Below are 12,022 nucleotides of genomic sequence, written 5' to 3' on the forward strand. Positions count from 1 at the left end.
TATCTGCTGAGTGAGTGAGTGTTTGCTCCATATCGTTACCCATTTTGGCTTCTGTCGTATTTTTATTCCTGTAGACTAAACGGTTTGAGTTTGTGTTGGCTTCTTCTGTGATTTCAGTATCCAGCACCTCTGGACTTATCCTATAAGTATGACCAGATAAACAGGGCTGTTGATTTTCCATGGAGATGCTTGTTTACATTTTTACTTAATCCACATCTCATGATCAAGAGAAGGGAGAGCAGCTTACTGGCTTTGCAGCAACACACATTGACCCAGGGTGAAGGTTCTCTCTGTTACTGATTCGAATTCCTGAATCACCATGACATTTTGCATGAGCTATCCTCCACTGTCTCTGGCATTTGAGTACTCCTTTGCCAGTTGTTGACCCTGTTTGGGAAGATTCAGGAGGTGTGCCCTTGCTGGAGAAAGAATGCCAGTGGGGCTGGGCTTTGAGGTTTTAGTGCTCTGCACCACTCCCTGTGCACTCTCTGCTTTGTACTTGTGATTCCAGATGTGAGTCCTCTGCTTCCTGCTCCTTCCACTGTGCCCTGTAGTCATGGAACTTAACCTATGGTTAACAGGTGGTCTGTGAAATAGGATCACTAATCGCCTACATGTTTTATAGCTTGCTGTGCTCATGGCATTTCTGTCACAGAAATACAAAGGTAACTAATGCAGAAGGTGATGTAATAGAGCGGATTCTTGCTGTGTGATACCAGACCATGCCACTTTGTGCTTGTTACTTGTTTTGGAAAATATGCAAGAATTCAGAACTTTGAACTAGAAGTGGCCCAGTGCTCTAAGAAGAGTTTAATGGGGTATACTGGCAGGAGCTTGGGAGTCAGGAGTGCCAAGACATATCCAGAATGTGGAAGCCCAGGACAAGGGGATTCAGAAGGCAATAATATTTGTAACTGGTCTGGGATAATTAGTATGATGCTTTTACAAAAATGTGGCTTCCTTCTGCCCACATCATAAAAACCTACCTGAGGCTAAATTAAAAAGTAGTAAACAAATTTCTTCGATGAAAATTTGAAGAGAGCCCAGTATGGCCTCTGTTATACTGAGGTTATAGGACTTCAATGAAAAAGAGCAAATGGGGCAAATAGAAATGCAAAATGTATAGTTTACAGAGAAAAAGACACTGGGAAGTTTAATATTATAGCCAAAGCCTAGGCCAGAAGAGAGCCTGCAATTACTTAGGAGATTAGAACCTTAATAAGAGGCCATGTCTCCTCAGGTGATGACATCACTCAATTAACCTCGTAATCTGTGGTAGAAAGTGACTTTCTTAGTGTTTTCCTGCTATTAACAGACACCATGACCAATGCAAATCTTATAAGAAGAACACTGCTTTGGGTTTGGCTTACAAGTTCAGCAGTTTGGTTCATTATCATCAAGGTGGGAACATGCAGCATCTAGGCAGACATGGTACAGGAGGAGCTGGGTGTTCTACATCATCATCTGAAGGCCGCTACTAGAAAACTGATTTTCATGCAGCTAGGACAAGAAACATAAGGGTCACATCAACAGTGACACACTTCCTCAATCAAGGCTACACCTATCCAATGAGGGCTCATCTGCAAATAGTCCCACTCCCTGGGCTGAGCATATTCAAATCAACACAGGAACATTAGGCATTTTCAGTTCCTGAAATCACCTGTGATCAGAAGCTGCTGCTACTGTGGGTCATGGAGCCCAGGGCTTTCCAGAAATCAGGCATCTTCTCCTGTACTCTCATCAGTCACTGGGAGTAAGGAAGCTCAGCAAAGGACTGCTGTGTGGGCTGAGAAAACTGAGAAAGTGTGCTTGGGAAGGTGTGTCAATCTTCATCTCCACATGGAGATAGCATGGGGGTTACCTGACCTTACCTGACCAGTTTCCATGTTTGGTACCCCTGGATCATATACATTGTCAGGTAGGAAAGTGTTATTTGGCACCCAATGTCATGTTGTGCTTATCATGTACCCAAAGTTGATAGATGACTTAAGAATGTAGGCTTGAAAGGTATCCAGTTTCTAATCTGGAAAGGAGAACAGCAGGCCTGAGAGGAACAGGCCTCATGTGCAGAGGGATGTACCATCTGTACATGGTTGGCAGAAGCTCACAGAAGGTTAGTCAAACTTGTCTATCCAGTAGAGGTTAGTTAACTGTGAAACTATCACTAACAGTAAAGGTAACTTTGAACTCTGAGGAAGAGAAGGTTTGTTGCCATTGTTTGTGGACCATGCTTCAGAGGTGATGAGACACAGAGAAACTGTGTCTTGGGTTCATGCCACGAAGCTTGCTAGCTGAGCACTTCACATCTTAAGTTGTGTATGTCGTCAGGGCCCTTACACAAAGGTGATCTAGTGACAGTGTCTTGCTTTGTTTGTAGCAATCACATGAATTTAAATTTCCTACTTGTTCTTGTTCTTAAAAACTCACTGATTAGTTTTAGCTGAGATTCCTGGGACACTTTTCTCTCACATGCTGTAAGTTTGAAAGATTTGGTGATTAACATAAATAACTATTCATAGGTGAACACAGGGCCCACACTGACCTCACCTTGCTATCTGGAACTGTTATTCCTGAGCCAAGGGTCTCAAGGGTCTCTGCCTCAGAAAGAAATGTGGAAAAGTGATCTCATAATCTATTCACATTCCTTGTGTCATCCAGAATATCTGCTAGAATGAGAGGATCCTTCCCTTCTCAGGAAAATGTAGAAAATGATTCCCCAGGAGGAAAGAAAGGGCCACTACCCGCCTCTGTGGCGCAGTCCCTGGTGTTCACTGTAATGTCACCCAACAGTCCCACCTTGAATCTCCTGTTCCACTTAAGCATGGATCCTCCCTTTTATTCTGGGAGATAAACAGGAATCCCCAGCTAGGAACAGTGGTCCAAACATGAGGTTAAGTGAAGGCAGTTAGAATGGGGTATATACATTTAGGGTCTCTGATTGAATGATTCTGAACTTAATGTACTTCCTACTAGAGTCATCTGTAACTGATATGTAAGCTTTGTATTAAAATGTACCTTTACGTCCAAGATTTCATGGTAGTTCAATGCCCTACACTCTCTTAAAGATAATTTAAGAACTGCATGAAGAAGAGAAAATACTGATCAGAAAATGTTCCTCGGTGTACAAGACTGGTTTACATGTGCAAGTCTCTGTGCTCAACTCAAAGAGCACACAATATGCATTAGAAAGTAGATGATATGAACTCTCTTTCTCTCTCTCTCTCTCTCTCTCTCTCTCTGTCTCTCTCTCTCTAACTCACTTTCGATCTATCACTCTCTCATGGGTGTGTGTGTCTCTGTGTGTGTGTACATGTGTTTGTGAATCTGTGTCTGTGTGTCTGTCTGTCTGTCTGTCTGTCTCTCTCTCTCTCTCCCTCTCTCTCTCTCTCCTGTGTGTGTGTGTGTGTGTGTGTGTGTGTGTGTGTGTGTGTGTGTGTGAGAAGGTGAGCTGAGGGTCTGCATGCCGAGTTGGAACAAGGATCCCATGTTGATTGACTCCCACCTTGATAAGTATCATGTTGTTGGGATGACCAGCATGTGACTATTGGGACAAGATAGAAGTGTTTACAAAGCCAACAGTTTTGATAGATTTATGCAAATTAGGGCAGATTTGAGAGTACACTTAAGAGTTTTAAACTTTGTTTGAAAAAACAAAAAACAGTGATCTTGGAATAGTTTCTTTGGAGTAGACCGCCAAAGGCCAAATTTTATCTGATTGTTGGTGAGCACCTGTAGGTTTTTGTGTTCCTCATGTAGTATCCCTTAGGTTTGGGTCAGACAATGTAAACCTTATCATTTCCACTGTTTTTAACATCTCAAATGATGTCCAACGTTCTAGGTGCCAATCCACAAATGCCCACTCCTACATCTTCTCCCTCCTCCCTCCATTGTGCCACTATGATGCTGCTCCTCAATTCACCCAACTTTTCGAAACCCACCACTCCAGCCTCCTCCTACGTTCGAGCATCACATCTCCACAGGACCAAGGGCCTTCCATCCCATTGGTTTCAAATAATGCCATCCTCTGATATATATTGGTTGGTGGTCTATTTTCTGGAAGCTCTGGGTCATCAGCCAGCATATATTGTTCTTCCTCTATTGCAGGACCTCCTCTGTCACAGGACATCCACTGTTTAAGCACCACCACTACCTCAGGACGTCCACTGTCTGTGTGTCAACTCCACTGTTACAGGACCACAAGTGTCTCAGCACTTCAACTATCACAGCACTTCTACTGTTCAGGAGCTCAAGAGTCTCAGCATCTCAAGTGTCACAGGACCTCCTTTGTCCAAGAACTGGACCTTCCAAGCAACACTACTATTGCAGGACTTCCACTGTAGGAGCACTGCAACTGTCTCAGGACACCCACTGTCCTATAACCTCCACTATCCCAGGAATTCCACTGTCGTAGCACCACCCGTGGCAACTAAAGTGTTTCAGGACATCAACTGAAGCAAGATCTCCCATGATTCTGCAACTTCACTGCCACAGGATCTCTACAGTGACAGGAATACCCCTGTATCAGCAATTCCAATTTTGCAGGACGTCCACTGTAGCAGAACCTTCAATTGTGCAGCAGCTCCCCTGTAGGTATATTGACCTCCACGATCTCAGTGCCTCCACTTTCAAAGGACCTTCACTGTCACAGAACCGGCGCCATTTCAGTGTCTCCACTGTTGCAGGACCTACCTCTTCACAGGATCTGCACTGTTGCAGCAACTGTAATTTCAATTTTTCAAAGTCATTGCTGGTTATTAGATTTGAGGCTGAATGAAATGTGATGCTACTTTTGAAAGCATAAGAATTTCTTCTATAGCTCTTGTGATAAATGCTGTGTGATCTAGGACCACTAACCTATGGAAGATTTCATGAGCTCATACCACTCTCCACCTCACTTTGTGGAAGCTGGTGTTTTTAGAGTGTGATAAACTTCAGGTGAATGGATGCATTCAGCTGCACCACGCTCTAGAGTGGGCTACACAGCAGTCATATTGAGTCCTTGCTGGGAAGAGAAGAAATCCAGAAGAAGGAGAAGGCTTGGGTTGGGGGAAGAATCATAAAATACTTAGAGGATATAAGAAGGTAAGAATTATGGGGAACTGGAAAACAGAGCCAGAGGAAGATTGAGCAAAGAGCAAACTGGGAAGGACAAAGTACAAAGGCACGTGGGTTTTGCCATCTGCGTGTTCTCTGGACAATCTCCCTTGGCCTCATTTCTGGGAGAAAACTCTTCCTCCACCCCCTTGTAAGGTTTTATTCTTGAAGGAAAGCAGCCACACAGCTTCATCAGTGAATTTCCCCATTGTAATTGGTTCATCCTTTAATGCCTCTGGGAAATCCCCAGCTGGGCAGTGTCCTGCTCTCTGCTGAGAGACAGCAGGAAAGTAGGTTGTCCTCTGTTTTCTCGTTGCTACAGCTCTTCTAAGTGTGGCTGATGGTTGAGTGAAGACACAGGACACTTCTGGTGTGTATGTATGCTTTGTTCACTGTGCGTGTTGTCGGGAGTGTCCTGAAAAGAAGGGCATGCCCAATGGCCCTTTGCTTCCTCTTTGACTAGCCTTATGATCATAGGGAGACACTAGGCCATTGGAAGATGAGGAGAACAATGTGTCTATGTTTTGTTCACTTCTATTCCTATTTAGTCCTAGAGGGAAATCAGCAAGGGTAGAGAATGGGACCGTAACTGGACAAAGCTGCTGAGCCTGTGTTGTGAAGCAATTCCTCTGTATAACTTGCTGTTACATTAAGCAATAGGATGCCATATTCTGGTTATACCTTTTTGATGCAATGAATCTATAATATTTTACCTCAAACCTCAATATATTACGTTTCTTCCTCTTTTGGAGTATCTGGCATGAGAGGGATCACTTCTTCATAAGGATTTGTGAACCTCTTCCAGTTTTCATTGATCAGGGGTACATCATCACCTCTGTGACTGTCAGCCCATAGTTCGGATTGACTTTTATTAAGGGGCTAAGCTGCCTCTTCTGACACCCCACAGTGAGCAGGGTACACACCTGCTACAACCTGTCTTCTGAACTGTTGTATGACAACGGCGTCAAATACAACAGTGAAATATAAGCCTACTCCTAAGATCCATACGTTGGGTTTTTTTTTTTTTTTTGCACCATCATAAAGTTGTCCTAGGAAGAGATCAGGTGCATCAATAGGGTAAGCACCATGCTGCCAGTTCAGCATTTGCCCAGGTTTGTCTTGAGTTGAAGGCCAAAGTCGATGCTTTTGACTTTTCTGTTCTTCTCTAACAAAATATAATCTGGTTTAAGGTCACTGTGAACTTATACAGTGCCCATAGCCATAGATAAAGCCTGCTAATATTTGCCTAAATATTTCCTTGGCTCCTTCCTCCTCTCGGTGGAAAGACTTTCAGATGTATTTGTAAAGCTGTAAAATTTCAACTAGTTTCATGATAAGTTATTAGAATTGTCTCAGACTCAATTGGAGAAGCAAGATGATGTTGGGGTGGATGAAAAACTTCATTATATTTGCCATGGTCATGTTTGGCTGGCACCATTGCTTCTTCTTTGCATGCACTTTGATAACCCCTGTAGCAGAACTTCCACTGTCCCAGCACCTGAACTATCCCAAGACCTCCACAGTCAAAGGACCAATATTGTGGTAGGGCGTCTGTGGTCAGGCAACTCCTCTGTCTCAGACCCTCCAAATTGCAAGACCTTTACGGGCACTGGAAGTCACTGTCCCTAAACTTCCACTGTTGGAGTACCTCAACTATAACAAGGACCTCTACTATTGTACAACCCCCTTGTCATAGCACGTCTATTGTTACAAAGTAGTCCACTGTCAAAGGACCTCCAGGGTCTCAGCCTCTCCACTGTTACAGGATCTCTACTGTCTTAGGACCGCTGCTGTTGTAGGACCTCCTGTCTCTCAGCAACTTCAGTTTGTTGGAGCTCTCCTATCAGAGGACATTTACATTATCTGTACTTCCAGTGTCACAGCTGTTATAAGAACCTCCGTTCTCACAGGACCTCTAGTGCGTCAGTACCTCCACTGTCCAAGGACTTTTATATTGTAGGACCTCTACTTTCCTACAGAATGTCCACTGTCGCTAGATTTCCACTGTCACAACACCGCAACCATTACAAGAACTGCAATTTTGGCATGACCTCCAGTGTTCCAGCCCCTCCAGTGTCATAGGACCTCCGCTATCACAGGACGTCCACTGTCTCACCAAGGTCAATTTAAAGGACCTCTACTATAACAGGATATCCACTGTAGCTGGACTTGCACTTTTGCAGTACCTCAACTGCTGCAGGACCAACAAGGTTGCAGGACATAGACCCTCTCAGCAGCTAGAATTTGCAGGACCTCTACTGGCACAAAAATTCCACAGTTGCTGGAGCTCCACTGTCACTGCAAATGCACTGTCTCATGATATTCACTGTTGCTGGACCAGTAGTGTGGCAGCACATCCATTTTTGCCAAGCCCCTCCACTGACGCAAGACTTCCACTTTTGTAGCACCTTCACTGTCCAAACAAACCAACTCCTGCAGGACCTCCATTGTCTCAGGGCATTCACTAATGCCAGCTCTCCAATGTTGTAGGATATCCACTTTCACAACAGCTAGAATCTTGCAGGACCTCTACTGGCAAAGACAGTCCACTGCTGCTGGCTCTCTACGGTCAGTGCCAATGCATTGATTCATGACCTCCATTGTCACAGGACCTCCACTTTTGTAGGACCTTCACTGTCCAGGCAAACTGCAGGATCTCCAGTGTCTCAGGACATTTACTGGTGCAGAGCCTCCCTTTATTCCAGACTTCAACTATTCCAAGGTCATCTACACTGTCTTAGGACCTCCAATATTGCAGGACCACAAATGTCCCAGGACCTCAGGTGACATAGCACCTCCATTGTCACAACACCCTTACTGTCCCAGAACCTCAATTTTCCCACGACCTGTTCAGTTGCATGACCTCCAAAGTTGGAAGAACTGCACGGTATGAGAGCCTCAACTGTTGCAGGACCTCCAATGTTGTAGGAACACAATATTCCTACACTGGACCTACACTGTCCATCACCTTCACTTTCCTAGCACCTCGACTCTCACAGGACCTACACTGTTGCAGGAACTCCATTGTCTGAGCACCTGCATGTCTCAGGACCTCGAATGATCCAGAACCTCTAATGGTGCAGGACCTCCACTGTCACCAGACTTCCACTGTCTCAGGACATCCACTCTATCACCAACTAGACTTTTGCAGAACTTCTACTGGAACAGGATCTCCATTGTGGCTGGTCTTACATTGTCTAAGGCCTCCACTATCACAGACTTTCAGATGAATTTGTAAAGCTGTAGAACTTCAAAGAGCTCCATGAGAAGGTATAGACGTGTCTCAGACTCAATTCCTTGGTGAAGCAATATGATTTTGGGGTGGATTAATATCTTCATTATATTTTCCATGGTCTGGTCTGGGTGGCATCCTTGCTGCTTCTTTCCATGCATTTTGATAACCATTGTAGCAGTACTTCCACTGTCCCAGGACCTGCACTACCCTAAGAACTCCCTTGTCACAGGACATCCACTGTGGTAGTACCTCGGCTGTCAGGAAACTCCACAGACTCAGTACCTCCAAACTGCAAGATCTCTACTGGCACAGGAATTCTACTGTCCCTGAACATCCACTGTCACAGCACTTCAACTGTTTCAAGGACCTCTATTGTCACAAGACCTCCTATATCACGGTTATAAGGACCTGCATTGTCAAAAGACCTCCATTGTCTCAGCCCTTCCACTTTCTCAGGACCTCCAAGCTGCAGGAACTCTACTAGCACAGGTTATCCATTGACACTGGTTTTCCACTGTTGCAGGACCTCAACTGTTATAAGGACCTCCACTGTGGCAGGACCTTCAGTGTCTCATCAACTTCACGGTGAGCAACACCAATGTGCAAGACCTCTACTAGCACAGGATATGCACAGTATCTATACTTAGACTGTTGCAGTACCTTAACTGTTGCAGGACCTCCAATTTAGAACATCCACTCTTTTAGCAGCCAGACTTTTGCAGGACCTCTACTGGCACAATAATTCCTCTGTTATTGGACCTCCACCGTCATTTCAATGGCACTGACTCATGACATCCACTGTTACAGGACCTCCAATGTTGAAGGATGTTCACTGTTGCAGGGCATTCCCTGTCAAAGGACCTCTGTTGATGCGGGATCTCCACTTTCACTGTTCTAGCAAACCAACTATTGCAGAACCTACAGTGTTGGAACAACTGCATTGTATCAGGACATTTACTGTTGCATGACCTCTATTGTGGAAACACCCCCATTTTTACCAGATCTCAGCTGTCCCAGGCCCATCTCCACTGACTGAGGACCTCCAATAATGCAGGACATCCAATATTTCAGGACCTCAAATGTGCCACGACCTCAACTGATGAAGGATCTCCAATATCGCAGCACCAAAACAGTCACAGGACCTCCATTGTCCCATCACCTTTACTGTCCCAGCACCTCCACTCTCACATGACCTACAATGGTGCATAAACTCCAATGTTCGAGCAACTGCACTGTCTCAGGACCTCGATTGTTCCAGAACCTCCAGTGGGGCAGGACCTCCACTGTCACCAGATCTCCACTGTCTTAGAACATCCACTCTATCACCAACTCGACTTGTGTAGAACCTCTCCTGGCACAGCATCTCCATTGTGCCTGGTCTGACATTGTATCAAAACTTCAGCTATCACAGGAATTCCACTGTAGCAGGACCTCCTCTGTCTAAAGACAACCCCTATTGCAGGACATCCATTCTTGCAACACCAGCATTGTCTCAGGACCTCCACTGTACCAATCCCATCTCCAATGTCTCAGGACGCCCACTCTTTCAGGACCTCCACTGTTGCATGTTCTTGAATGTAAAAGGACCTTCGCTATCTCAGTGCCTCCACTGTTGCACGAACTACAATGTCTCTCAGTGCCTCCACTGTTGAAGGACCTACAATGTCACGGGTGCTGCACTGTTTTATCAACACCACTATCACTTATTACAAGGCTTTGCTGGTTATTTTGAAGCTTAATGGAGAATGATGTTACTTTTGACAAAATAAGAATTTGTTCCAAATCGCTTGTGATTAATTGCCATATGTGCAAGGATCAGTTGCCCCTAGAAGATTGCATGAATCCATAGGCCTCTAGACCTCACCTTGTGGGAACCGTTTCCTTTTGGTGGTGATACCGTCCTGGTAAAGGCATGGGGTAACAGGACAACTCTGAAGTCTGGGGTACACATCAGTCATATTGAGTCCTTGTTCGGAAGAGGAGAAATCTAGAAGAGGGAGAAGAATTGGCGGAAGAATGATACAGTACTTAAAAAGTTAAGACAGAAACGATTTTGCAGAAATGGATACCAGAGACAGAGCTAAGCAACACAGAGCAAACTGGGTAGAACAAAGCACAAAGGTACCTGTCCTTGCCTGCCTGCCGCTTATTTTTTGGATGCTGTCTCCAGCCCTCATTTCTCAGGAGAGATACTGTCCAGCCCAGGAGAGTTTTCTTGCTTGATTGAGCACAGGAACACTGCTTCATTTGGATATTCCTAATTTCTTGGACCATCCCTTGAATCCTCTTAGCCAGCCACTGATGGGGACAGACTCGCCCTCTCCTCATGCACAGAGAGATAATAGGTTGTCTTCTGTGTTCTCATTGATGCTTCTGTTCGGCCTGAGGCTGCTTGTTGAATGAAGGAAGAAGACACTCTGGCATGTATGTTTTGTCCAGGTCATCTGTAGTGGCCTGTGAAGAAAGCCAGTCCCAGTGGTTCTTCTGAAAGCTCTATGACTAGAATATAGACAAAGGCATAATGAGGCCATGGGGTTGACAAGTCCAATGTGTCAATGGTGGGTTGGCTTCCACTCCTCTGCAGTCCAGTCCTAGAGGGACAGCAGCATAATCATTAAGGGTAGGGAATGGAGCCATTACTAGACTCACTGTCTGAGCCTGGGTATGAAGCCAGGCATCAGAATAGCCTGTCCTTCCAGTAAGCAGTTGGATGCCATGATCCGCTTAGACTTTCTTTGATGTAAAGAATCTTTATGTCTTGTGTTTTGAATGGAACATGTTGCACTACTTCCAAAATTCCAGGGTGTGGCCTGAGAGGTATCATTTCTTCATAGGGATTTGGGAAACGCTCCCAATCTTCTTTGAAGCAGGGGTGCATTATCATGTCTATGACTGATATTTCTGGGTTTGACTGTTATTAAATGCTAAGCAGGTCATCTAGCTCTCTTGACACCCCACAGTGGTCAAGATGCACACCTGCCACAACCTGTCTTTTCAGCTCTTATATGAAAACAGAGGTAAATTTTTCAGGTACCATAAAATGTAAGACTAACATTCATATGTGGTTCTTTGGACCATCATAAGTATAACCCAGGAAGAGTTCAGGGGCATCAAAAGTGTTAGCACTGTAGTACAGGTTCAGCATTTGCTCTGGTTTGTCTTGGGTACTAAGGCCAATGTCGATGATTTTGACTTTATTGTTCTTATCCACCATTTTATTTGTTTTGAAGTCCTGTATTTATTCTGTGCCCCTGACAGTAGATCCAGGCTGCTAATATCTGCATAAGTATTTCCCATGCCTTGTCTTTCACTATGTAGCCATACTTTCAGATACATTAATGAAGACATTGAACCTCACACAGCTCCATGACAAGGTATCTACTTGTTTTCGTCTCAATTATTGAAGATGATATTGGAGTGGTTAACCACAATTGTCATCATTGCCATGGTCATTATTGGATGGCATAAGTGCTTCTTCCTCACAAGGACTTGGAGGCCACTCTAGCAGGACATCCACTGTCTTAGCACCTGCTTTTTCCCCACACCTCCACTGTGCTGACTGTCCAAGCCTATTTTGTGCTGTCTTGCCTGTGAACTTCCTGCCTTTGCAGAAGGAAGTAGGATGCCATGGTCTGGTTATAATTTTGTTCAGTTGAAGTGTCCTTAGTTTCCAGCACTTGGAATCCTATATAT

General features: G+C 44.7%; 1 pseudogene; it reads right to left on the minus strand.

Moving 5' to 3' along the window:
* The window catches only part of LOC148007131 (sperm motility kinase Y pseudogene), a 38,463-nt pseudogene extending 26,920 nt beyond the window's left edge, over positions 1-11,543 (minus strand).
* Positions 11,544-12,022: the final 479 nt, after the last annotated feature.

The sequence above is a fragment of the Rattus norvegicus genome, chromosome 1 (assembly GCF_021556685.1).
Source record: "Rattus norvegicus strain SHRSP/BbbUtx chromosome 1, alternate assembly SHRSP_T2T, whole genome shotgun sequence".
Lineage (NCBI taxonomy): Eukaryota > Metazoa > Chordata > Mammalia > Rodentia > Muridae > Rattus > Rattus norvegicus.